The sequence below is a fragment of the Bos grunniens genome, chromosome 1 (genome assembly GCF_055505025.1).
Source record: "Bos grunniens cultivar Pamir isolate PY7600 chromosome 1, Bosgru_T2T1.0, whole genome shotgun sequence".
Lineage (NCBI taxonomy): Eukaryota > Metazoa > Chordata > Mammalia > Artiodactyla > Bovidae > Bos > Bos grunniens.
The window spans coordinates 138,179,016-138,205,606 of NC_141165.1; the positions used below are offsets into that span (position 1 = coordinate 138,179,016).

Below are 26,591 nucleotides of genomic sequence, written 5' to 3' on the forward strand. Positions count from 1 at the left end.
CTGGAATTACAGAGGGGAAGACGGGTTCCATCCCAATTCCCTCTTTTACTCAAAAGGAAAAGGGAGGCCCAAAGAGTTTAAATGACTTGTTCAATATCACACAGCCAGTTACCGGCAAGTTGGGATTAGAAAACCAGCATTGTTTGTATTGTGACTATTAATAGAACAACTCCTGCCTTTATAAACATTTATTGTTGTTGTTTAGTTGCTAAGTTGTGTCTCTTTTGTGACTCCATGGACTGTAGCCCGCCAGGCTCCTCTGTCTGTGGGATTTTTCAGGCAAGAATACTGAATTGGTTTGTCATTTCCTTCTCTAGGGGATCTTCCTGACACAGGGATCAAACCCGTGTCTCCTGCATTGGCAGGTAGGTTCTTAATCACTGAGTGGCCTGGGAAGCCAAGTCCCTTTTTTAAACATATTCTTTCCAAAATATGTACCCAATTTAATGTCACATCACGTTCTGGGCCAGGCACTTGTGATCAAGAGCTGAGTAAGACAGAGGTGGTCATACCTGTGGTCGATTCATGTTGATGTATGGCAGAAACCATCACAATATTGTAAAGTAATTATCATCTAATTAAAAATAAAAATTAAAAAGTCAGGGGTCAAATAAAAATATACAGAGGGGGTGTTGGCCTCATGGAGCCTACTCAAAGTAATCTTTGAGTGAGACCAAATAAAAAAATGGGACCCTGTGATGGCATATAAGATTAGTACTATGACAATCATATTAAACTTTCCTTAGTCTAGCCTTTCTTAGATGTTAGAGCCAGGAAAGTTTCTTCTAGGATATCCTGATACCCAGAACATTCTAAGGGGAGAAAAGTTCCTCTTCTTCTTTGATTCTATTAATGATTTTATTAGAGATTAAGTTCACAGACTTCATTTCTGTTCCTTGGCTGCAAGTTTTGCCCTTGTTCTGATGGAAAGCTGGAAGCTGCCTGGTCAACCTCACTTCTTCCTGCAGAGGTTGATAGTCCTATAAAAAGTTTATTAGCCTGATTTTGTTATCAGGGAAAGTCATTTATTTACTCTTCTTCTCTTGGTTTATAGTCTTTATCACATAGAACCAATTGCTGATATGAGACAAATAGAAAGACAAGTTGATATATGAATATAGACAATTCTGGTATGATGAAATTAGTATTCAGAAGGCTTTGGAGGACATTGGTTTTCCCAGGTGGTGTAGTGGTAAAGAATCTGCCTGCAGTGCAGGAGATGCAAAAGACTGGGGTTCAATCCCTGGATCAGGAAGATCCCCTGGAAAAGGGCATGACAACCCACTCCAGTATTCTTGCCTAGGAAATTTCATGGACAGAGGAGCCTGGCGGGCTATAGTCCATGGGGTCTCAAAGAGTCGGATACGACTGAGTGACTGAGCATTCACGCACAGAGGACTTCCAGGCCAAGATACAATTAGACTTTCTAAATAAATACGTGAATAAGAACCTAGAGACAAGATTGGATGGGAATGTATTAGGCTAAGCCATGTGAAATTTCCTGTATTCAACTATTTATAACCTACAAAAATGGTGATGTCTTATAATTCAACCAAATATATTCTACAGCCTGTATCAAAATCAGTTTGATTTGGTAATCATTTATTTTTGAACAATTGCTGTAATTAGAGCTTTAGGCAGTTTTACCTGTGCGTGATTCAGTTGCCTTATTTGACAGTGGAGATAGTAATATTAATAGATTCATTGATCTGTTTATAAAGGCAAACTTCTCTAGCCTGGCACACGTTGCTTACCACTCAGGTCCTCCACAGGCAAGATCTAAGTGTTGCTCTCAGACTGACTGCCTCTCACTTATAACCTGCACTCCTTGGATTTGTTGTTGTTTAGTCACTAAGTTGTGTCTGACTTTTTATGATGCCATGGCCTGTGGCCGGAGAAGGCAATGGCAACCCACTCCAGTACTCTTGCCTGGAAAATCCCATGGATGGAGGAGCCTGGTAGGTCACTAGGAGTCGGACACGACTGAGCGGCTTCACTTTCACTTTTCACTTTCATGCACTAGAGAAGGAAATGGCAACCCACTCCAGTGTTCTTGCCTGGAGAATCCCAGGGACGGGGGAGCCTGGTGGGCTGCCGTCTATGGGGTCGAACAGAGTCGGACATGACTGAAGGGCTTAGCAGCAGCAGCATGGCCTGTAGCCCACCAGGCTATTCTGTCCATGGGATTTCCCAGGTAAGAATACTAGAGTGGGTTGCTGTTTCCTGCTCTGGGGATCTTCCCAACCCACGGATTGAACCTGTCTCCTGCATTGGCAGGTGGGTTCTTTACCACCGAGCCACCTGGGAAGCCCATACTCCTTGGATTACTTATGCCTTTATTCCAGACCTCTTAGTCCCAGGTTGGAATCACTCTGTTTACAGCCACCTGAATCTCACCTCATTGGCTCCAACATGCTTACACTGTATTGGTTTTTCTCAAGCTCTGCTTTATTAGATCAGTGGTTTACAGCTTCTTGGGTGCATACTGGAAACACCCAGTGAGATTTCAGGATGTACTGATGTCTGGACTCCACCTTAGAACTCCTGATTCCAGTGGTCATGGGGATACCAAGGCCTCGGTGTTTTTTCAAAGGTTCTGTAAGTGATTCTAACACGCAGCCCAGGCTGAGAACCAAAGTGCCCAGAGAAATCGCCCATGCTTCTGCATCTTGATGAGTATTTCTCTTCTTCCTTCTGAGGTCCCTGGATCCTGAGGAATTATCCCAGGTCATATTTACACTTCTTGTTTGATTTTTGCATGCAGCCCTTTCTATCATGTTCCCTGTTTTTCTGCATCAATAAGTTGTTTGTGAGGACGAGGTTGTTTCTGCTGAAAAGCCTGAGGGAAGGGAGGTGCTTAGAAGAAGGCTGACACTGGAGACTCCAGCGTACTTGGGTGTGGAGGGCTGGGGCCACTGTTGGCGGCATTCTCCTGTTCCAGTAGGGATCCTGACAGACTTGGGTGTAGCAGTGAGAATTGCCCAAGAGATTCACGAGGTAAGGCTTTGAGGTCTCCTGAAATGTGCCAAGTGGGGTTCCTGAGCTGTATCACCCTTGCACTTTCTCTGCCTCTCTCTTGCCTGGTCCTCTGAGGGCAAGCTGAGGTGCTGGACACCCGCCATTTATTATTAATATCTTTGCTGGCCCAGTTCCTTTCTCTGAATTTTGATGGCTAGAATTCTGTCCAAATTCTGCCTGTTTCATGAAGCATTTCCTGAGTTCACTCCAGCCAGTCTTGTGTGTTGTTTGGAATTTCCATAACATCTGGCTGCAAGATTTGAAGTAGTAGTGGATTGGGGACCAGACCAGGTTTCAGTTTTGCACAAATCAGGAGGGTCTGATCATCTATACTCATAGTAGGTATTTGTCAAATGACTGAATGATGGAATGAATGAGTTGCCTTGGGCAAGAATCTTTTCTGAATCTCCATTTCTTTATTTCTGGGATAAGGCCAATATATAGACATTTTTTTTCTCTCTCTAAGAGTGGACTTTGGAATGTCTGTATCAAAACCCTGTGAGGTTCTTGTTTAAATGCTGAGTTCTGCCCTCCCATCTGAACCAAAATTGCTAGAGACCTGAGAATCCACATATAATATGTTCCCAAGTGATTATTATACGCAATACAGTTGGAAAACCACTGAATTAGCAGTTATCAGTTCAATTAAAGTGATGCGATGGTAGTCACAAGTGTAAAACCTTGGTATTTATAGAGATGGGAAATTCTTCTTGTTCAAGTTAGATGGAAAAACTCTCTTGGTTGGAAATGTGTTAGGCAGTGGAAAGAACTCCAGGCACATCAGTATCATCTGCAGGTGGAAATGTGTCGGGCAGAGTGACAGCAGCCCATTTAAGTATCACTGATTATTTATTGAATACATGTTCCACCCCCTTCATAGTCAATAATTATGTATTAAATACCTGCTCATCAGGCCAAGCACAGGGGATACAAAGGGTGATTTTTGTCACATCTGTTCCATGTAGTATAATTATTTCTACTTTGCAGTGTTGGTTCCAGGGCTTCCCTGGTGGCTCAGCAGTAAAGAATCCTGTTGCAATGCAGAAGATACGGGTTTGATCAATGGGTCAGGGGGATCCCCTGAAGGAGGAAATCGCAACCGAATCGATCTAGTATTCTTGCCTGGGAAAACCCATGGAAAGAGGTGCCTGGTGGGCTACAGTCCATGGGGGTCACAAGGAGTCGGACTCAACTGAGTGACTAAATAACAACAAGTGTCAGTTCCAGAACAAGGAAAGAGAAGCTCTAGGAAGTGACAGAGTCCAGTTTCCCAGATACTTGATTGTCTTCTTACCAAATCTTGAGCTATTCATTGAAACTTCTGTTTCCACTGGGGTCTATGGATTCTGTTTCCCATAGGAATGACTCCTGAATTTTATAAATGAAATAAATGAAGTAGAATAAGATTTTCTTTATAGAAATTTTTGGGAGTCATTATCTTTGCTGTGATGTACCAAATCTAAGCAGGGTCTACATGTTATGTTACCAGTTTGGGGACTGACGGTCTGCCAAAGAAACAATGTAATCACCAGTTGTGGCAATGTCGTTCTTCTCACCTCATCATCTGGTTTCAGATGAAATTTCTAGTCATCAAAGAGCAGACTTTCTGTGTTTCTGATTAATTGTCAGAGCCTTTCTTGTTAGAAAAGCTGGCTTTTATTTCTGACTTTATTACTGAGCCGCTGTGTGATCTTAAGTATGTTAAAGAGCTTTGGGATATCTTAGTTCCACATTCCATGAGATGGAGATAAAAATACATTCCATACATCTTTCAGAAGCACCATAAGGATTAATGAGACAAGGTTAGCAGGCATATTAAAGTCACCCAATTTTTTTTTCATATTCAGATTCATTTCCTAATACTAAAAAAGGGTCATGTAGTTTAAAAAAAAACAACTATGCAGTATTAAGATTATTTCCCCAAAAGAATGAACAGATGACAAGGAGGATTATTAAGCTTCTATATATAAATCTTCCCCTTTACTTTAATTCTGTGTTTTGTCCATATTGTAGAAGAGATTTTTTTTTTTAATAGTGCTTGGAGTCTTGATCCATATGCCAAGCTGTCTGTTTAATTTAAAAACCACTGGAATGAACTAAAACATTATAGCGTTAGCAGTAATTTGCTTTACTGAGTAATGAGGGCAGCAGCTATCCCTAAGCAAGCAATAAGCCCAGAACCCAGCTCCCGACTGAGTGCTGTTATCTCTGGGACAATCCAGCCCCTGCTAGGGGAGTCTCCTGAACCAGAATTCATGGACTGAGGCTGAGAGAGGAGCTATCCATCATCACCGGCCCATCCATCACCCATTGCCCCATGCTGAGCAGGGAGTTTGCCTGCCATGAATTTCATCAGAGGTTGTATTTCATAAGTTGAGCCTGGTGATCAGACAGGGTCACCCTGAAACCCCATCTGGAGAGTGAAGCATCACATGGCTTGCCTGTCTCTCCTGGATTGATGGCTGTCCTCACATCTGTGGGTTTTAAAGATATGGAAAGCAGCTTAGGAAAAGCTATGGGAGCAGTTCTGTGGCTACCAGCAGCTACGCATGCATGCGCGCTAAGTCGCTCAGTTGTGTCGGACTCTTTGTGACCCTATGGACTGTAGCCCCCCAGGCTCCTCTGTCCATGGAATTCTCCAGGCAAGAATACTGGAGTGGGTTGCCATGCCCTCCTCCAGGGGCTTCCCAGCCCAGGGATCAAAACCGCATCTCCTGCAGGCAGGAGAATTGCAGGCGGATTCTTTACTGCTGAGCCACCAGGGAAGCCCCGGTGGTGGTATCAGTGGACACAAAACACAGGAGATGCGAGTTGGGCGGGGGAGGGAAGGAGCGCGAGGGAGTTTTAAAAAAAAAAGAACAGAAAACACAGGAAATGAAACCTGGGAAAATAAACAAAATATAAGCCAAGCGGAGGAAAAAGATAACCAGAATTCTATGTAAGAGTTAGGATAAAAGGAAAAGAAAGAAAGCACCGATGGAAATAAACCAGAAGAGACTGATTTTTATATTCACTGAGATGATAGGTTTGCAGGCAAATCTTCCAAGTTCCTATGTCAAGGGTACATGTATCTACTTTCCCAGGAGCCTTTCATTTCAAAGTATTTGTGTGAATCTTCCCCACTCAATCCTTTCAAGAAGCTTAATATTATCCCTGTTACACATGTGAGGAAAAGGATGCAGATTATTGTAAAGATTAAGCTTCAGAGCACTTCACTAGCACAGGCTCCTTCCAGGGAGGGGCTCTGACAATATAATTATATTGTCCCATATTTTTGTAAACTTTACAAGAGAAACCATCACCTTCAGATGACTGCTGTTTCCTTTCTGACTTCTCTGACTTCTCCATTGTGCTTCAGCTCGTCTTGGATGGCACTGGACCATTTGTGGCAACTGCCTGAGGGAAGTTGATGTGAGATTGCATTTAGATGGGGTGTGGTGGAATATATTTAGAAAATGAAAGGCTCCCAGGAAATTAGAAACAGTACCCTTGACAGAAAGGGGAAAGAAAAAACAAAAGCCTCTTTCAGTTCGATTGCCTCATCAGCTCTAACTGCTGTCTAGTTTGCATGCTTCTGCGGAAGCATTCAATTTTGTATATAAGCTCTATGAGGAGGTTTCTTTGGGAATGGCGGGAATGTATTCCATCTCCTTTCTCTATCTCTGTACCTCTTAAGAGTCTCAAGTTGTCCTTTTATTGTCCATTTCATTCATTCTGGAAAGATGTCTAAAAAATGCTCGGTTTTAAGCCTGGAATGTGACAGGAGACAGGTCAGTGTCCAGTGGAGGGGGTATCCAGTTTAGTTGCACAGAAAATAGTATATTTTAGAAAAACTGTTCACTGATTGACAGCTCCACCCCACAAACAACACCCCTTAGCACATTGAAAAGGCTTTTTTCTTTTTTTTTTTTTTGAGCAAGAGAGATTGTGAGGGAAGGTGGGAAAAAGAAAGGAAGAGGAGTATTATAATAGCAAATGCCAGTAAGGAAAAAGATAAAATGGTGCATTTAGGATCTTGAAGACAAGTCTGAATGAACAAAGAAGATAAAATCTTTCCTTGAATGCTGTCCCATAGTCTGATGCCTCAGACACAATAAAGGGTAAACATTATTTTGGTTGGTACAGTAATTAACCTACATATATATTTTTGTTTTTTTTTTAATTTTTAAAAATTTTATTTTATTTAACTTTACAATATTGTATTGGTTTTGCCATATATCAAAATGAATCTGCCACAGGTATACATGTGTTCCCCATCCTGAACTCTCCTCCCTCCCCATACCATCCCTCTGGGTTGTCCCAGTGCACCAGCCCCAAGCATCCAGTATTGTGCATCGAACCTGGACTGGTGACTTGTTTCATATATGATATTATACATATTTCAATGCCATTCTCCCAAATCATCCCACCCTCTCCCTCTCCCACAGAGTCCAAAAGACTGTTCTATACATCAGTGTCTCTTTTGCTGTCTCGTATACAGGGTTATCGGAGAAGGCAATGGCATCCCACTCCAGTACTCTTGCCTGGAAAATCCCATGGACGGAGAGCCTGGTAGGCTGCAGTCCATGGGGTCGCTAAGAGTCGGACACGACTGAGCGACTTCCCTTTCACTTTTCACTTTCATGCATTGGAGAAGGAAATGGCAACCCACTCCAGTGTTCTTGCCTGGAGAATCCCAGGGACGGGGGAGCCTGGTGGGCTGCTGTCTATGGGGTCGCACAGAGTCGGACACGACTGAAGTGACTTAGCAGCAGCAGCAGCATACAGGGTTACTGTTACCATCTTTCTAAATTCCATATATATGCATTAGTATACTGTATTGGTGTTTTTCTTTCTGGCTTACTTCACTCTGTATAATAGGCTCCAGTTTCATCCACCTCATTAGAACTGATTCAAATGTATTCTTTTTAATGGCTGAGTAATACTCCATTGTGTATATGTACCACAGCTTTCTTAGCCATTCATCTGCTGATGGACATCTAGGTTGCTTCCATGTCCTGGCTATTATAAACAGTGCTGTGATGAACATTGGGGTACATGTGTCTCTTTCCCTTCTGGTTACCTCAGTGTGTATGCCCAGCAGTGGGATTGCTGGATCATAAGGCAGTTCTAGTTCCAGTTTTTTAAGGAATCTCCACACTGTTCTCCATAGTGGCTGTACTAGTTTGCATTCCCACCAACAGTGTAAGAGGGTTCCCTTTTCTCCACACCCTCTCCAGCATTTATTGCTTGTAGACTTTTGGATCACAGCCATTCTGACTGGTGTGAGATGGTACCTCATAGTGGTTTTGATTTGCATTTCTCTGATAATGAGTAATGTTGAGCATCTTTTCATGTGTTTGTTAGCCATCTGTATGTATTCTTTGGAGAAATGTCTATTTAGTTCTTTGGCTCATTTTTTGATTGGGTCATTTATTTTTCTGGAATTGAGCTGTAGGAGTTGCTTGTATATTTTTGAGATTAGTTGTTTGTCTGTTGCTTCATTTGCTATTATTTTCTCCCATTCTGAAGGCTGTCTTTTCACCTTGCTTATAGTTTCCTTTGTTGTGTAGAAGCTTTTAGGTTTAATTAGGTCCCATTTGTTTATTTTTGCTTTTATTTCCAATATTCTGGGAGGTGGGTGATAGAGGATCCTGCTGTGATGTATGTTGGAGAGTGTTTTGCCTATGTTCTCCTCTAGGAGTTTTATAGTTTCTGGTCTTACATTTAGATCTGTAATCCATTTTGAGTTTATTTTGGTGTATGGTGTTAGAAAGTGGTCTAGTTTCATTCTTTTACAAGTGGTTGACCAGTTTTCCCAGCACCACTTGTTAAAGAGATTGTCTTTAATCCATTGCATATTCTTGTCTCTTTTGTCAAAGATAAGGTGTCCATATGTGTGTGGATTTATCTCTGGGCTTTCTATTTTGTTTCATTGATCTACATTTCTGTCTTTGTGCCAGTACCATACTGTCTTGATGACTGTGGCTTTGTAGTAGAGCCTGAAGTCAGGTAGGTTGATTCCTCCAGTTCCATTCTTCTTTCTCAAGATAGCTTTGGCTATTCGAGGTTTTTTGTATTTCCATACAAATTGTGAAATTATTTGTTCTAGCTCTGTGAAGAATACCATTGGTAGCTTGATAGGGATTGCATTGAATCCATAAATTGCTTTGTGTAGTATACTCATTTTCACTATATTGATTCTTCCAATCCATGAACATGGTATATTTCTCCATCTATTCGTGTCCTCTTTCATTTCTTTCACCAGTGTTTTATAGTTTTCTATATATAGGTCTTTAGTTTCTTTAGGTAGATATATTCCTAAGTATTTTATTCTTTTCGTTGCAATAGTGAATGGAATTGTTTCCTTAATTTCTCTATTTTCTAATTATTAGTGTATAGGAATGCAAGGGATTTATGTGTGTTGATTTTATATCCTGCAACTTTACTATATTCATTGATTAGTTCTAGTAATTTTCTGGTGGAGTCTTTAGGGTTTTCTATGTAGAGGATCATGTCATCTGCAAACAATGAGAGTTTTACTTCTTCTTTTCCAATTTGGATTCCTTTTATTTCTTTTTCTGCTCTGATTGCTGTGGCCAAAACTTCCAAAACTGTGTTGAGTAGTAGTGGTGAAAGTGGGCACTCTTGTCTTGTTCCTGACTTTAGAGGAAATAAAAATATGGAACGCTTCACGAATCTGCGTGTCATCCTTGCGCAGGGGCCATGCTAATCTTCTCTGTATCATTCCAATTTTAGTATATGTGCTGCTGAAGCAAGCACCATATTTATTTTTGTATTTATTTTCAAGTTTATCAAGTCCTAGGCAAGTGCCTATTAGACAATATTGCCTTTAATATTTCAAGTGATGGTATTCCTCTTGAATGGCATTAGAATTACAAAACAAATTTGCAATGTAATTTATTTTCTGGCTGTATAAAGTCTTGGCAATACAAAATTCCCATCAGAACACACACATACAAACATACTCACACACACCCCCACCCCTATACTTAAAAAAAAAATTCTAAATATGGAAAACTATGACTGAGAAGGGCCTACTTTTTACCTAATCCAGGGTCCAGTCTTTTAAGAGCCCTTTCAGCAAAGTGATCAAGTCTAACCCATCAGTGGTGGCTCAGACAATAAAGAACCCACCTGTAACGCGGGAGACCTGGGTTCTGGAAGATCCCCTGGAGGAGGGCATGGCAACCCACTTCATTATTCTTGCCTGAAGAACCTACATGGATAGAGGAGCCTGGCAGGTTACAGTCCATGGGATCGCAAAGAGTTGCGGTGACTAAGCACAACCCATAAATCATATCTCTCTACTGATATCTTTCTTCTAATGTCCATGCTGGAAATCTTGTCTGGGTCCTTGAAGGCAACAGCTCAGAGGATACTCAGTGTATTTAAATATGATCTTTGTCAACACCCTCCTTTCTGTCTGCACACCTGACTTCCCTCTCACTGTCAATCTCCTAATTAGCCACTCTTATCCTGTATCTCTATTTCTTGTCTCCTGGATCTCGCTGTATCCCCAACCTAAATCCCTCTTCCTTCAGTCTCACAGCCCCGTCCTCACCATGTCCTTCTGAGTCTGCTTCTTAAACGCACCTCAGTTCCATCCGTTTGTTTCTGTCTCTACTATCAAGGTACACTCTTCTGGTCTAACGCTCACTACTACCTTTCTTCTGGACTAATGCTAATCTCCAGTGCAGTTGCAGTGATAGTCCTGAGATGCAGTTCTTTTTGTTATTTTCAGAAGCTGTAAGTTTTTTAAAAAATTGATTTACTTTTCATTGGAGGATAATTGCTTTACAATATTGTGTTGGTTTCAGCCATACATCAGTATGAATCAGCCATAGGCATACATATGTCCCTTCCCTCTTTGCCGTATGATGCTAGGAACTCAAACCTGGTGTTCTAGAGGGGTGGGATGGGGTGGGAAGTGGGAGGAAGGTTCAGAAGCTGTAAGTTTAAAAGTGGCTTCATTTGTTTCCCCCTGAGGACAACAAAATTCTTGTAAAAAAACTGATAATAGGTCTAGCCCTGCCAAATCTTGTCTTCCCTTATTTCCCCAACCACATCTTTGGCATTTCCATCCTGTTTGGAAAAACTATGACTGGGAAGGTAACTATGATGGTAAGTACCATTTCTCCTGCTTTCCCCTTTGTCCATGTTTCTCTCCACCATTGATGCTGCATCCATTTCTTTTGGTACCTAGAATATGCCCTGCTCTTGTCCTCTCTTCCCAAGGCCTTCAGTCAAAGAAGGGTCCAATCCCTTCTTTCTGGTCCTTTAGGATCCCACACTCCTATTCACCCCAAGGAAAGTCTCCCTAACTCTCCTCTTCTATTAGTTTACATTGGGTGTTTATTGTGTGTCTGAGGAATCCTCATCTTCCCACTTAACATACCATACTCTTTTGTGATTGTTTGTGGGCATGTTTGTATTTTGTAAATGAATAAATTTTTAAACTATTTCAAAGAAATGCATCTTAGAGTCCCTCATGGACCATATCATAGAGGACTAGAAGATTCACCTGATTTGCAAACATATGGCAAGTAAGTGGTAGAAGGGTCTAATAACTGGTGTCTCTTCTTTGTAAGCTTTCTTTTACTAGACAAATGTTATTGGTAATTGTTCTATGTGGCACTTTGAAATAGCTACAACCTATGGGAATATTTCTCCTTGATAATATGCTCAAAATTTAATTTTCTCTTCCTCCATTTTTATCATGAGAGCTCACCCACAATAGGAGGAACTGGTTGGCACAGTTGAATATATTGTGGTTCTTATGAAGAGAGTAAAACTTGCCAGGGATTGTTCACAGAAAATCACTGACTGTGCTGGAAACAATCTTGGTTTTGTTATATGCCTGCATCTATTCTTAAACTGGGACCAGATACAACAACTATAAAAATTGGTGGGAAGGGTTGCAGGCTTCTGGAGAATGAGCTATTATTGCTGGTGTTCAGTTGCTAAGTCATGTCCGATTCTTTGCCACCTGATGGACTGCAGCATGCCAGGCTTCCCTGTCCTTCTCTATTTCCCGAAGTTTGCTCAAATCTCATGTCCATTGAGTTGGTGATACTATCTAACCTTTGTATCCTCGGCTACACTCTTCTCCTTTTGCCTTCAATCTTTCCCAGTATCGGGGTCTTTTCCAATGGGTTGGCTCTTTGCATCAGGGAGCCAAAGTATTGGAGCTCCCCATGAAGCAAAAAGTGTAACTGTGGATTGTAGGTAGGAGTTTAAGAAAGATTTAGAATCACTGACTCTATTCTCTTCTAAATACTCCTCTGTTCAATCTTCTAACACTTCCACACTTAACAAACTCCCTCACTCTCCATTTTTTGTGAGTGTTGCTCAAGAGTCTCTTCCCTTTGAAAACACTTGTGTTTTTCCTTGGTTATTTCTAGAGAAATAGTTTTCTAGAAAACTATAGTTTCATATAAATATGAAAAAAGTTAAAAGAGCTTGAAGTTTAATCCTGAAAAGCCAGTTTTGTAGATAGAAATTTAGATATTGTTCTTTGGAAGCTGCTGAACATTGACTCATACATTTTTACCATCAATATCCATTCACATCGAGAGCTAAAGTGCATTTACATATCCCATGGACGGAGAAGCCTGGTAGGCTGCAGTCCATGAGGTCGCTAAGAGTCGGACATGACTGAGCGACTTCACTTTCACTTTTCACTTTCATGCACTGGAGAAGGCAATGGCAACCCACTCCAGTGTTCTTGCCTGGAGAATCCCAGGGACGGCAGAGCCTGGTGGGCTGGCATCTATGGGGTCGCACAGAGTCGGGCACGACTGAAGCGACTTAGTAGTAGTAGTAGTAGTAGTATAGTATTATTTTGTTCTGCAGTAGGAAATGGCAACCTGCTCCAGCATTCTTTCCTGGAAAATCCCGTGGACAGAGGAGCCTGGCAGGCTTCAGTCCATGGGATCACATAGAGTCAGATACAACCTGAGCGACTGAACACATAGTATTGTTATGTCACTAGAGATCCTGTATTTTATCCCAACTGAATATAGGGGATTGTGGAAAAATGAGCAAGAATGTCTTGGGATTTTCATTATGACTATGATTGACTTGCTATGACTTTCCATTCTCCTAATGAATATAAAATCACTGCTAAAATGTCCTCATTCAGCAGACCTACAAAAACAAAGAAGGGAAGTAATTTAATTTTAGCTTATATTTAGCTTTGACTCTGTGGTCACCAGTTTTGGATGGCAGCCACAAAAAGCCAGGCAAATTCCCACAAAGCCAGGCCTATACGAGAATTTCTGGCAAGAGCAGGTGGTTGCAGTTTTCTCCTTAGAAAAGTCCCATGGTATTTCATAATAACTATTTATGATCAAATAGAGGCACATTCTCTGGCTTATGAACATGCACTTTATAAACTTCCTTCATGTACACTTCCTGTTTTGCAGCTGTCTTGGAGTTCCCTATTCTCCATGACCTCAGGAACTTCCTTATTCTGTTGAGCCAACTGACCAAATCTTGTGGTCACTCATACTCAGTCGGCCTCATGCCTGCCACTTCCCCCTTTCCTAGCCCTACTGCCAGCACTAACCCATCTTAGTCACTGGGCCACCAGAGCAGTCCCTACGCTAATCCATCATTTCACACCTTTTTTCTTGATGTCAGAGCAGAGTTGAATTTTGTAGCTGTGGAAATGTGGACACACTTGCTACAGTCCAAACTGGAACTCTAAATGTGTTTCCCTTAGGAATTCATGTGGTAGCATTCCTCCAAGAAGGGTTGAATAGAGTTTCCTCTCAGCCTTGGAACCAAATCATCACAGAATAATGATTGTGGAAAGTATGTTAAACAATGGACTTGGGGTGGGGTGGATGATGATTTGGGAAAAATTGGAATTGTCTGGGCTTCCAATGCTATTCATATTTATGATTTACTCATACTCAGTAACAAAATAAATTGTGATTGTAAGTGTTTCATTTTGAAATAATCAAAATAGACTATTATTGCAGGCATAATTTAGTAATCAGGTCAAAAGTATGAATGACAAAGCTGACTAGCCTCTGAGAGTGCCCTTCATCCCATATTTACAAAGTGTTGTAATGCTAGAATTTCAGCAAAGGAAAAGTATGTGAAATCAAACTGAGTGGGAATAAGTTGGGTTTTGACTTTTTCTTTTTCACCCCTGAAATTTAATATGTATTTAGAAAACAGATTCAAAAGTATATGATGTTTTGCTGCTATATTTAAAATGGATATGGTCTACTGTAGAGCACACGGAACTCTGCTCAGTGTTATGTGGCAGCCTGGATGGGAGGGGCGTTTAGGGGGAGAATGGATACATTTATGTTTGGCTGGGTCCCTTCGCTGTTCATGTGAAACTGTCATAACATTGGTAATTGGCTATACCCCAAGACAAAGTCAAAAGTCAAAAAAAGAAGTGTATGGAGTTTAATTAGGTTATTTTGGAGAAGGAAATGGCAACCCACTTTAGTATTCTTGTCTGGAAAATACCATGGACAGCCTGTGGGGTCGCTAAGTTGGACACGACTAAGCAACTAAACAACAAGTTAGGTTATTTATACTTTTAAAATGTTATTCCTAAAGGCAGTGTTGTCTGGGGAGCCATAAACACTGTGCCCTGAGAATCTAGTGAGAAAGAAATGAGTGAGAAGGAAAAGAAGTGCTTGTATTGGCTAAGCCGAATGTACAGGTGGTTGGAACGGTCCTATGGCTGCAGGAACGAGGATGGATTTCACTAATTAAAATGAAAACTCAGAGTGGAAATTGTGTAAGAAATAAATGTTTATAGAAAATTGAGAGCTGCTTCTTACATAAGAATTAAGTGGCTAAAAATGACCTATTGCATAAATGGATATTTTCTCTGATGAAAGAAAAACATAATTTGAAGACTAAAAATAGGGGAACAGAGTGGGGCAAATAAGCTAGATATAGGAAGGACTTCTGTTCTGCAGCCAAAATTTTTCTAGTGATAATTTTTAATGGCTGATGGAGATTGAGTTTTTTCTAAAGATGAGGTCTCTAGTGCATGAGTTCCTTCTCTTCTACTAAATTTCTCACCTTTCTAAGAGAAGCTCTACAGAAATTTACTTTCTAAAATATCAGGGGAATGATAAGTAACAAGAAGATGGGACAAAATGAAAAGAACTAGGAAAAAAACCACAAGCTTGAGGAGCTGAAAGTGCAGAAAAGAAACTGCATCTTCGTGTAGAAACATTTGTTTATGAGGGAGAGAACAGTACAGGGCACTCTGCTTGCAGAAAGGAAAAGCAAAATCAAAATGTCATGCCAAACCAAACAGCAGGCAGGACCTCTGAACCTTGGGTTTATGTCCAAAGAACCATATCAGGAGACTCACAAAGAGAAAGATCAGGAAAGTTAACCAGAATTCCAGGCCAACACAGCTCAGTAGAAATCATTAAGCACACGAAAAGCAAACAGTGTGCCAGGAACTCTGCTGGGGGCATGGTGCACAAGGCGCAGTCAGAGATGTAAGCCAGGCTTTGTAGGTGTTCGGGGACTGAAGTGGAAGGAGAACAAAGAGGGTGAGACGTGGGGAGGCAGGAGCTGGTAAAGGTATGAACGGCTTTCTAATATGATAGAAGAAATGAGTCTTATAGACATTACACAAAAACCTTTAAGGAAGGGAAAAATGTGTTTGTCCAGTAATGTTGTAAAGAAGTGTCTCTGATGAATGAAGGGACAGGAGACAGGAATCTGAACCAATTATGTTGAGAGTATCAAATTGCATTTGGGACCTTGTTGAGGATTTGTCTTAGTTATCTCTAAGTCTTTAGAGTCTTTAGTCTGGTTCTTTAGGACCTAGAGCTGAGGCTGAATTCAGTTCAATTCAGTCTCTCAGTCTTGTCCAACTCTTTGCGACCCCATGGACTGCAGCATGCCAGGCCTCCCTGTCCATCACCAAATCCTGGAGCTTGCTCTGACTCATGTCCACTAGTCGGTGACACCATCGAACCATCTCATCCTCTGTCATCGCCCTCTCCTGCCTTCAATCTTTCCCAGCATCAGGGTCTTTTCCAAGGAGTCAGTTCTTTGCATCAGGTGGCCAAAGTATTGGAGTTTCAGCTTCAGCCTCAGTCCTTCCAATGAATATTCAAGACTGATCTCCTTTAGGGTGGACTCGTTGGATCTCCTTGCAGTTCAAGGGACTCTCAAGAGTTTTCACCAACACCGCAGTTCAAAAGCATCAATACTTCAGCACTCAGCTTTCCTTATAGTCCAACTCTCACATCCATACATGACTACTAAGTTGGGGCTCAATAAGGTATTGACTATTCTTAATAAGAGCCTTTAAAAGTTTTCATTAGTGATCTTTATTGTTCAGTTTCTCAGTCACCTTCAGTTCAGTTCAGTTGCTCAGTCATGTCTGACTCTTTGCAACCCCATGAATTGCAGCATGCCAGGCCTCCCTATCCATCACCAACTCCCGGAATTTACCCAAACTCATGCCATTGAGTCAGTGATGCCATCCAACCATCTCATCCTCTATCATCCCCTTCTCCTCCTGTCCTCAATCTTTCCCATCATCAGGATCTTTTCAAATGAGTCAGCTCTTCACATCAGGTGGCCAAAGTATTGGAGTTTCAGCTTCAACATCAGTCCTTCCAATGAACATCCAAGACCGATCTCCTTTAGGATAGACTGGTTGAATCTCCTTGCAGTCCAAGGGACTCCCAAGAGTCTTCTCCAACACCACAGTTCAAAAGCATCAATTCTTCTGTGCTCAGCTTTCTTTCTAGTCCAGCTCTCGCATTCGTACATGACTACTGGAAAAACCATAGCCTTGACTAGACGGACCTTTGTTAACAAAGTAATGTCTCTGCTTTTTAATATGCTGTCTAGGTTGGTCAGAAATTTCCTTCCAAGAAGTAACCGTGTTTTAATTTCATGGCTGAAATCACCATCTGCAGTGATTTTGGAGCCCCCCAAAATAAAGTCAGCCACTGTTTCCCCATCTATTTGCCATGAAGTGATGGGACCAGATGCCATGATCTTCGTTTTCTGAATGTTGATCTTTAAGCCAACTTTTTCACTCTCCTCTTTCACTTTCATCAAGAGGCTTTTTAGTTCTTCTTCACTTTCTGTCATAAGGATGGTGTCATCTACATCTCTGAGGTTATTGGTATTTCTCCCGGCAATCTTGATGGCATCTTGTTCTTCATCCAGCCCAGCATTTCTCATGATGTACTCTGCATATAAGTTAAATAAGCAGGGTGACAATATACAGCCTTGACATACTCCTTTTCCTATTTGGAACCAGTCTGCTGTTCCATGTCCAGTTCTAACTGTTGCTTCCTGACCTGCATATAGGTTTCTCAAGAGGCAGGTCAGGTGATCTGGTATTCCCATCTCTTTCAGAATTTCCCACAGTTTATTGTGTTCCATACAGTCAAAGGCTATGGCATAGTCAATAAAGCAGAAATAGATGTTTTTCTGGAACTCTCTTGCTTTTTCAATGATCCAGCGGATGTTGGCAATTTGATCTCTACTTCCTCTGCCTTTTCTAAAACCAGCTTGAACATCTGGAAGTTCACAGTTCACATATTGCTGAAGCCTGGCTTGTTGAATTTTGAGCATTACTTTACTAGCGTGTGAGATGAGTGCAATTGTGCAGTCATTTGAGCAGTCTTTGGCACTGCCTTTCTTTGGAATTGGAATGAAAACTGATCTTTTCCAGTCCTGTGGCCACTGTTGAGTTTTCCAAATTTGCTGACATATTGAGTGCAGCACTTCCACAGCATGATCTTTTAGAATTTGAAATAGCTCAACTGGAATTCTGTCACCCCCACTAGCTTTGTCCATAACGATGCTTCCTAAGGCCCACTTGGCTTCACATTCCAGAATGTCTGGCTCTAGGTGAGTGATCACATCACTGTGATTATCTGAGTTGTGATGATCTTTTTTGTACAGTTCTTCCTTGTATTGTTGCCACCTTTTTCTCAATATCTTCTGCTTTGTTAGGTCCATACTATTTCTGTCCTTTATTGAGCCCATTTTTGTATGAAATGTTCCCTCGGTATCTCACATTTTCTTGAAGAGATCTCTAATCTTTCCCATTCTATTGTTTTCCTCTATTTCTTTGCACTGATCACTGAGGAAGGCTTTCTTATCTCTCCATGCTATTCTTTGGAACTCTGCATTCAAATGGGTGTATCTTTCCTTTTCTCCTTTGCTTTTCACTTCTCTTCTTTTCACAGATATTTATAAAGCCTCCTCAGACAGCCATTTTGCTTTTCTTTTTCTTGGGGTGGTCTTGATCCCATCTCTTGTACAGTGTCATGAACCTCCATCCATAGTTCATCAGGCACTCTGTCTATCAGATCTAGTCCCTTAAATCTATTTCTCACTTCTTCTGTATAATCCTAAGGGGTTTGATTTAGATCATACCTGAATGGTATAGTGATTTTCCCTACTCAATTTAGTCTGAATTTGGCAATAAGGAGTTCATGATCTAAGCTACAGTCAGCTCCTGGTCTTATTTTTGCTGACTGTATAGAGCTTCTCCATCTTTGGCTGCAAAGAATATAATCAATCTGATTTCAGTGTTGACCATCTGGTGATGTCCATGGGTAGAGTCTATTCTTGTGTTGTTGGAAGAGGGTGTTTGCTATGACCAGTGCATTCTCTTGGCAAGACTCTATTAGCCTTTGCCCTGCTTCATTCTGTACTCCAAGGCCAAATTTGTCTGTTACTCCAGGTGTTTTTTGACTTCCTACTTTTGCATTCCAGTCCCCTAAAATGAAAAGGCCATCTTTTGGGGGTGTTAGTTCTAAAAGGTCTTGTAGGTCTTCATAGAACCATTCATCTTCAGCTTCTTCAGCATTACTGGTTGTGACATAGACTTGGATTACTGCGATATTGAATGGTTTGCCTTGGAAATGAACAGAGATCATTCTGTCATTTTTGATATTGCATCCAAATACTGCATTTTGGACTCTTTTGTTGACTATGATGACTCTTCCATTTCTTCTAAGGGATTCTTGCTCACAGTAGTAGATATAATGGTCATCTGAGTTAAATTCACCCATTCCAGTCCATTTTAGTTCACTGATTCCTCAAATGTCGACATTCACTCTTGCCATCTCCTGTTTGACCACTTCCAATTTGCCTTGATTCATGGACCTAACATTCCAGATTCCTATGCAATGTTGCTCTTTACAGCATCGGACCTTGCTTCTAAAACCAGTCTCATCCACAACTGGGTGTTATTTTTTCTTTGGCTCCATTTCTTCATTCTTTCTGGAGTTATTTCTCCACTGATCTCCAGTAGCATATTGGGCACCTACCAACCTGGGGAGTTCATCTTTCAGTGTCCTATCTTTTTGCCTTTTCATACTGTTCATGGGGTTCTCAAGGCAAGAATACTGAAGTGGTTTGCCATTGCCTTCTTCAGTGGACCACATTTTGTCAGTCACCTTTGGAAAGCAGAAATAGATAGGAATAAATTAGGACAGGTTCTAGCTATACTGAAATTGTGCAGTATCCAAGTGACATTTGAGGTGCTGACTTCAACCTACAGGCTTATGATATTTTTTTCTTTGTCTTAGTTCAGATTTTTAAATATCATTGAATTGAATTCCCTTAGGTAAAAGATGTACCCTTCAGTTTGCCATGGTCGCACACATTCCTTGTTATATGACAATTGTTTCATTCCTGAAGGCATTTGAGTTTGAGACTTTCTCATTACCTGGGAAACAAAGAACCACAGTCAGCTGAGTGTGTGATGTGAGTGAGTGAGCTGATATAAAAAATAAAGTTTTGTAAGTTCACATGAGATATTTCCAAATGTGCACCATTGCCTCAAAAGTAGGGGCAGATGACTGCATCCTCTTATTTGCTCAATTAATATCCCTAGTACCCATTTGTCATTTTTTTAAAAATTGAAGTATAGTTGATTTACAATATTGTGCTAATTTCTGCTGTACAGGGAAGTGATTCAGTTATACATCCATATGTTCTTTTTCATATCCTTTTCCATTGTGGTTTATCACAGGATAGTGAATCTAGTTCCCTGTGCTATATAATAGGACTTTGTTTATCCAGCATCTGCTAATCCCAAACTCCCAGGCTTTCCCACCTACCCCCATTTGCCTTTGAAAAAATAATAGGTCTAGAACCTCCTTCTTAAGAACTCAGTTGTTTAAGGACTCCAGCCAGGTTGGTTATATTTGTAAACACCAGAATTTCCAAACACTTATCAGAGACTGATGATTCAGTTGGTTGACAAATTTCTCTTGATGCTTACGTACAGGCTTAAGCACTTCCAAACACAACTGTTGAGGCCAGATTCGTCAGCTGCACACTGTGCTGAAACCAGCACTTTCCCCATCTCCATCAACTTTGTCCAGTTCCTTCACAGACCCCAGGTCCTCAGCCAGACGGGCCCTTCCCTCCAGGTTACTGTCTCCAGGACCACCCTAGTTGATCCAGAATTTTCTTAACTTCAAGACTCCGGGAGCAGAGTTGGACTATTGAAACCTCTCCCAGAGGCTCTGGATTCTTTGTATAAAAAGACTCATTTCCTTCCAAGTGACAGCCTCACTACCTGCTGTTTCCTTGAACTAGAAAACCTTGCTTGAAAAACAGAAGCTTTGGGACTTCCCTGGTGGTCCAGTGGTTAAAACTTCCGCTTCCAGTGCCTGGGCTGCTGGTTTGATCCCTGGTCAAAATGCTTAGATCTCAAATGCCTCCCAGCCAAAAAGCTATAACATAAACAACACAAACAATATTGTAACAAATTCCATAAAGACTTAAAAATGGTCCATGTTAAGCAAGTCTTTAAAAAAAGAAAAACAAAAGCTTTTTCCCCCCACACTTTGGAGCCCTTCACCCTCCCCGTGTGGGCCAATTTCCCCTTGTTATTTAACAAAGGCAGACTCCTCAAATGCATCCTAAAACAGAGAAGATTCGCTTCTGGGTGACTTTCTCTAATTAAACTACATCAACCATCCTGTTTGCTCTCTGCTCAGTCTCTCTGACAGCATTCACATTTTTCATATGAAACTTTGCATTGACTCAAAAACTCGAGTATGAAAAAAAAAATTGTATAGAAAGATCATCAGCTCTAGTAACTCAGGCAAGTTCTGTAAAACACCTGAATTATAAATGATGTAAGAGAGGCCATGGAAGCTCAGTTCTTACAAGGCTGTCTTCTACCAAATGTAATAATTCAGTCAATTGCCAGAACTTTGTAAATGCTGAGCTGCTTTCCAACAGGGCCTCATTTATGCTCCTTCCTATTTTATCTGTGATAGTCGTTCAGTTGTGTTTGACATTTTGCGACCCTAGGCTTGCAAATGTAGCCCACCAGGCTCCTCTGTCCATGGGATTTTCCTGGCAAGAACACTGGATTGGGTAGCCATTCCCTTCTCCAGGAGATCTTCCTGACCAAGGGGTTGAACCTGAATCTCCTGTATTGCATGCGGATTCTTTACCATCTGAGCCACCAGGGAAACCTAAGACAGTGGAGTTACAATCAAACTCATTTACAAATGAGGCATGGAGTGAGGATGGTCAAATCCATTTTATACACGGGGACATGAGGCACCTGCCCAAGGTCACACTCCCAGCTAGCAGCAAGAGCATCCAAACCCAGACAGTGTGCTTCCAGGCTGGTGGTGTTCAGTCACTAAGTCATCTCTAGCTCTTTGCGACCCCATGGACTGTAGCCTGCCAGGCTCCTCTGTCCACAGGGTTTTCCAGGCAAGAATACTGGAGTGGGTTGTCAGGACCTCCCCTCTAACCTATGCTCTGTGGGGAGATGCTCAGTCTTGAAGGATGAATGCAAAGTGATAAACAGGGGTGGGACAGAGTCTTAGTATGGCATCCAACCCTCCAAACCTCACACCTCTCAGGGAACAAGCTGTCCACTAGGGCCACCTGGAAGCCAAGCCCTGATTTGCATAAGCTTAATAGAGTTTCTTTTTAAAATTTTTAAATTATTACTTAAAATAGTAATGAATCTTCTTAGTTAAAAATACCTATAAAAAAATCTACTCTGAGCAGTATCATTCCTATCCATCATTACTATCCTAGCTGGCACCCTCTTTCCAGTAGGGTAACCACATTTTTAAAATTAATGCTGAAATTTTTATTATGTTTTATGGGCGGAGGGGGAAGAAATGGAGGAGGGAGAGAGGAAGATGGACACATGGAAATTAGGTTTATTAAGTACAAATGTCATTTTCTGCCCTTTTAATATAAATGGCAGGTAGCATATTATATAAACTCTTTGACATCTTTTTACATATTAATATATTTTGCAGATAATTATATAATAGTACATAAATAACTTCCTCATTCGTTTTCTAGTTACAAATTATTTTATTGGATTGTTTCCAATTTTTTTCTATTACAAAAAATGCTTCAGTGAGAACCTGTGTATGTACACCATTTTACATACATATAGGTATTTCTGTAGAATAAAATGTTAAAATTGGAATTGCTAATTGCAAGAATATAATAGGAATTTGTTATTCTTGTAGATGTTGTCCAGTATTCCATTAGGAGTTGTGACGTTACCGTGCCCCCAGCGATTCATGAGCGTGCCCATTTTCCTGCAGTTTAATTAATATAGTATATTATCAAACTTCTGGCTTCTTATTCATCTGACAAGTAAAAATGACAGGTAGTTCTGATCTGTATTCTTTATGTTACAAGGGAGATTACACATCTTTTCCAGATATTTGAGACACATTTATAATTTCTTTTTGGTGAACTGTCTATCCATACCCTTTATCTGGGGCTTCCCCCACAACTCATTATTAAAGAATCCACCTGAAATGCAGGAGACGTAGGTTTGATCCCGGCGTTGGGAAGATCCCCTGGAGGAGGGCATGGCAACCCACTCCAGTATTCTTGCCTGGAGAATCCCCATGAACACAAGAGCCAGGCAGGCTACAGTCCATGAGGTCACAAAGAGTCAGGTAGGACTGACGCTACTTAGCACGAACACACGCACATCCTTATCCATTTTTATTGTTTTTTTCTTATCTGTTGAAATGTACTTTATATTTTACAAATGTTAGGCCTTTGTCTACAGTAAATTTCAAATACTTTATCAATTTATCATTGTCTTTTGATTTTGGTTATTAAGATTTTTGGTTTTGATTATCTGATTTGTTTTGTCACACATAAGCTTTGATTACATAGTTGGTTACATAGAAATTATCAGTTTTCTTTTAAGACTTTTGCATGTTGGGAGTCATAGAAACATCTTTTCTTGTTTTCTTCTAGTACACTCATAGCCTTCTTTTCACAAAAATTTTTATTAAGATTTTTTCTAGTGTACATTGTGAGATTTGAGTTCTATTTTTTTTTTCCCAAATAGCTTCCCAGTTCTCCCACCAGCATAAATTAAATTGCTTATCTTTTCCGTATTGATCTGAATTGTCATCTTTAATCCTTCTATGTATTTTGACCTATTTTTAGACATTCCATTCTGTGACTTGGTCTATTTATTCATGAGTCAGATAACACTGCTGTAACTGTTAAGGCTTTATAATATATTTCAGCTTCCCAGGTGGCCTTAGTGGTAAAGAACCCACCTGCCAATGCAGGAGACATAAGAGACATGGGTTCGATCCCTGGGTAGGGAAGATCCTCTAGGGTAGGGCCTGGCAACCTACTCCAGTATTCTTGCCTGGAGAATCCCATGGACAGAGGAGCCTGGCAGGCTCCATTGCAACAGTCCGTTGGGTTGCAAAGAGTCGGACACGACTGAAGCAACTTAGCTTCAGAGGAAAACAATAATGGGAAAGACTAGAGATATCTTCACAAAATTAGAGATATGAAGGGAACATTTCATGTGAAGATAGGCTCAATAAAGGACAGAAATGGTATGGACTTAACAGAAGCAGAAGATATTAAGAAGAAGCAGCAAGAATACACAGAAGGCCTCTACAAAAAAGATCTTAATTACCCAGATAACCATGATGGTGTGATCACTCACCTAGAGCCAGAAATCCTGGAGTGTGAAGTCAAGTGGGCCTTAGGAAGCATCACTATGAACAAAGCTAGCAGAGGTGATGGAATTCCAGCTGAGCTATTTCAAATCCTAAAAGATGATGCTGTGAAAGAGCTGTACTCAATATGCCAGGAAATTTGGAAAACTCAATAGCGGCCACAGAACTAGAAAATGTCAGTTTTCATTCCAATCCCAAAGAGGTGCAATGCCAAAGAAAGTTGCACAACTTTCTTTGCACAACTGCACTCATTTCACACGCTAGCAAGGTAAAGTTCAAAATCCTTCAAGCTAGGCTTAAACTCTTTGTGAACTGAGAACCTCCAGATGTACAAGCGGAATTTAGAAAAGGCAGAGGAACTGGAGATCAAATTGCCAACATCCGTTAGATCATAGAAAAAGCATGAGAATTCCAGAAATAAACATCTACTTTTCCTTCATTGACTACGATAAAGCCTTTGAGTGTGTGGATCACAAAAAAATGTGGAAAATTCTTAGAGAGATACCAGACCATCTTACCTGCCTCCTGAGAAACCTGTATGCAGGTCAAGAAGCAACAGTTAGAACTGGGCATAGAATAACAGACTGGTTCCAAATTGGGAATGGAGTACTGTATATTTTTACCCTGCTTATTTAACTTTTATGCAGAGAACATCATGCAAAACGCTGGACTAGATGAAGCACAAGCTGAAATCAAGATTGCCAGGAGATGTATCTATAACCTCAGATATGCAGATAATACTACCCTTATGGCAGAAAGTGAAGAGGAACTAAAGAATCTTTTGATTAAAGAGAAAGAGGAGAGTGAAAAAGCTGGCTTAAAATTCAGCATTCAAAAACGATGATCATGGATTCTGGTCCCACCGCTTCATAGCAAATAAATGGGGAAACAAGTGAAAAAGTGACAGATTTTATTTTCTTGGGCTCCAAAATCACTGTGGACAGTGACTGCAGCCCTGAAATTAAAAGGCACTTGCTCCTTGGAAGAAAAGCTATGACAAACATAGCCAGCGTATTAAAAAGCAGAGACATTACTTTGACAACAAAGGTCTGTATTGCCAAAGCTATGATTTTTCCAGTAGTCATGTATGGATGTGAGAGTTGGACCATAAAAAAGGCTGAGGGCTGAAAAATTAATGCTTTTGAACTGTGGTGTTGGAGAAGGCTCTTGAGAGTCCCTTGGACTGCAAGGAGATCAAATCAGTCAATCCTAAAGGAAATCAACCCTGAATATTCATTGGAAGGACTGATGTTGAAGCTGAAGCTCCAATCCTTTGGCCACCTGATGTGAAGAGCCGATTCATTGGGAAAGAACCTCATGCTGGCAAAGACTGAAGGCAGGAGGAGAAGGGAACGACAGTGGATGAGATGGTTGGATGGATCACTGACTCAATGGACATAAGTTTGAGGAAAGTCTGGGACATGGTGAAGGACAGGGAAACCTGGAGTGCTGTAGTCCATGGGGTTGCAAAGAGTTGGACATGACTGAGCAACTGAACAACAGAAACAATGTATTTCAACACGAATCAGTCCTCCTGTATTGCTCTTCATTGTTAGTTTTCCTTGTTGCTTTTGCCTGGTTAATATTTTTAAATGGACTACAGTATTATCTAGGCTTCCCAGGTGGCTCAGAAAAGAATCTGCCTTCCAGTGCAGGAGCTGCAGGAGACATGGGTTTGATCCCTGGGTTAGAGAGGTCCCCTAGAGAAGGAAATGGCAACCCACTCCAGTATTCTTACAGGGAAAATCCCATGGACAAAGGAGCCTGGCAGGCTATAGTCCATGGGTTCACAAAGAGTACTGAGTGACTGGGATACTGAGTGACTGGATACTGAGTGACTGAGCACAGTACAGTGTTATCTAGTTTTTTTTTTTTAAGTCATTATTTATTGTATTACAAGGGTTAAAAAGCATATGGGTAATTGGCATTTATATGATATCGATTTTTTTTTTCAGATTAAATAGAAGCATGCCTTTCCTTTTGATCAATTTTTCTTTTGTGTCCTTCAGAGGGTTTTAAGATTTCTTACCTTCAGTTTTTGTTCATTTCTTCTTAAGATAATTCCTAAGTATTTTATATATTTTTTTCTATTGTAAATGAGACCATCCCTTAAAGCCTGTTGACACATGTAAGGACACAAGTCAAAAGTCAGAGGCTTAATTCTCCTTGTTGAAAAGCAAGGAAGATTTCCCTCCCTTTCTTTTTTCTTAGAGCACTTACTTTAGGAATTGTAAGTGGAAGTGGAAGTACTTTCTCGAAATGAATAAATGTTTTTGTGCACTAGATAAACATTTTGTCAACTTTCTGACCCAGGAATGCATTTCTCAGGAACTTGGGAACCATCTTTTTTCCATGTAAACATCCAAGGAAGATAGCTTCCTATCTCCAAGTTTCAGCAGGCGTATAGGAGCCCAACTCTAGCTGACCTTGCTCCAAGCTTCTAACACAAAGATATGAGAAGTTTTTCTTTTGCATAAACCCAAGACTCTAACATAGATGGGTATCTCAATACCCAGGTAAATGTAGGATGAATAATGTGAAATAGTGCAGCCAAGTCTTCTGACTTAAGGATTAGTTATTGTTTATCTTGAG

At 40.8% G+C, this 26,591-nt stretch overlaps 2 long non-coding RNA genes and 1 other non-coding gene across 3 annotated transcripts in view; 1 reads left to right on the forward strand and 2 right to left on the reverse strand.

The window, feature by feature from the left end:
* The window catches only part of LOC147380240 (uncharacterized), a 679,399-nt gene that overhangs the window by 636,659 nt on the left and 16,149 nt on the right, over nucleotides 1–26,591 (reverse strand). The gene's annotated exons all lie outside the window — the stretch shown is intronic.
* Nucleotides 1–26,591, forward strand: part of LOC147380246 (uncharacterized) — a 100,891-nt gene that overhangs the window by 71,545 nt on the left and 2,755 nt on the right. The window lies entirely within an intron of this gene.
* On the reverse strand, nucleotides 9,674–9,780 carry LOC147380247 (U6 spliceosomal RNA). Its single transcript, XR_015135409.1, has one exon. It is a non-coding gene; the product is annotated as a U6 spliceosomal RNA (small nuclear RNA).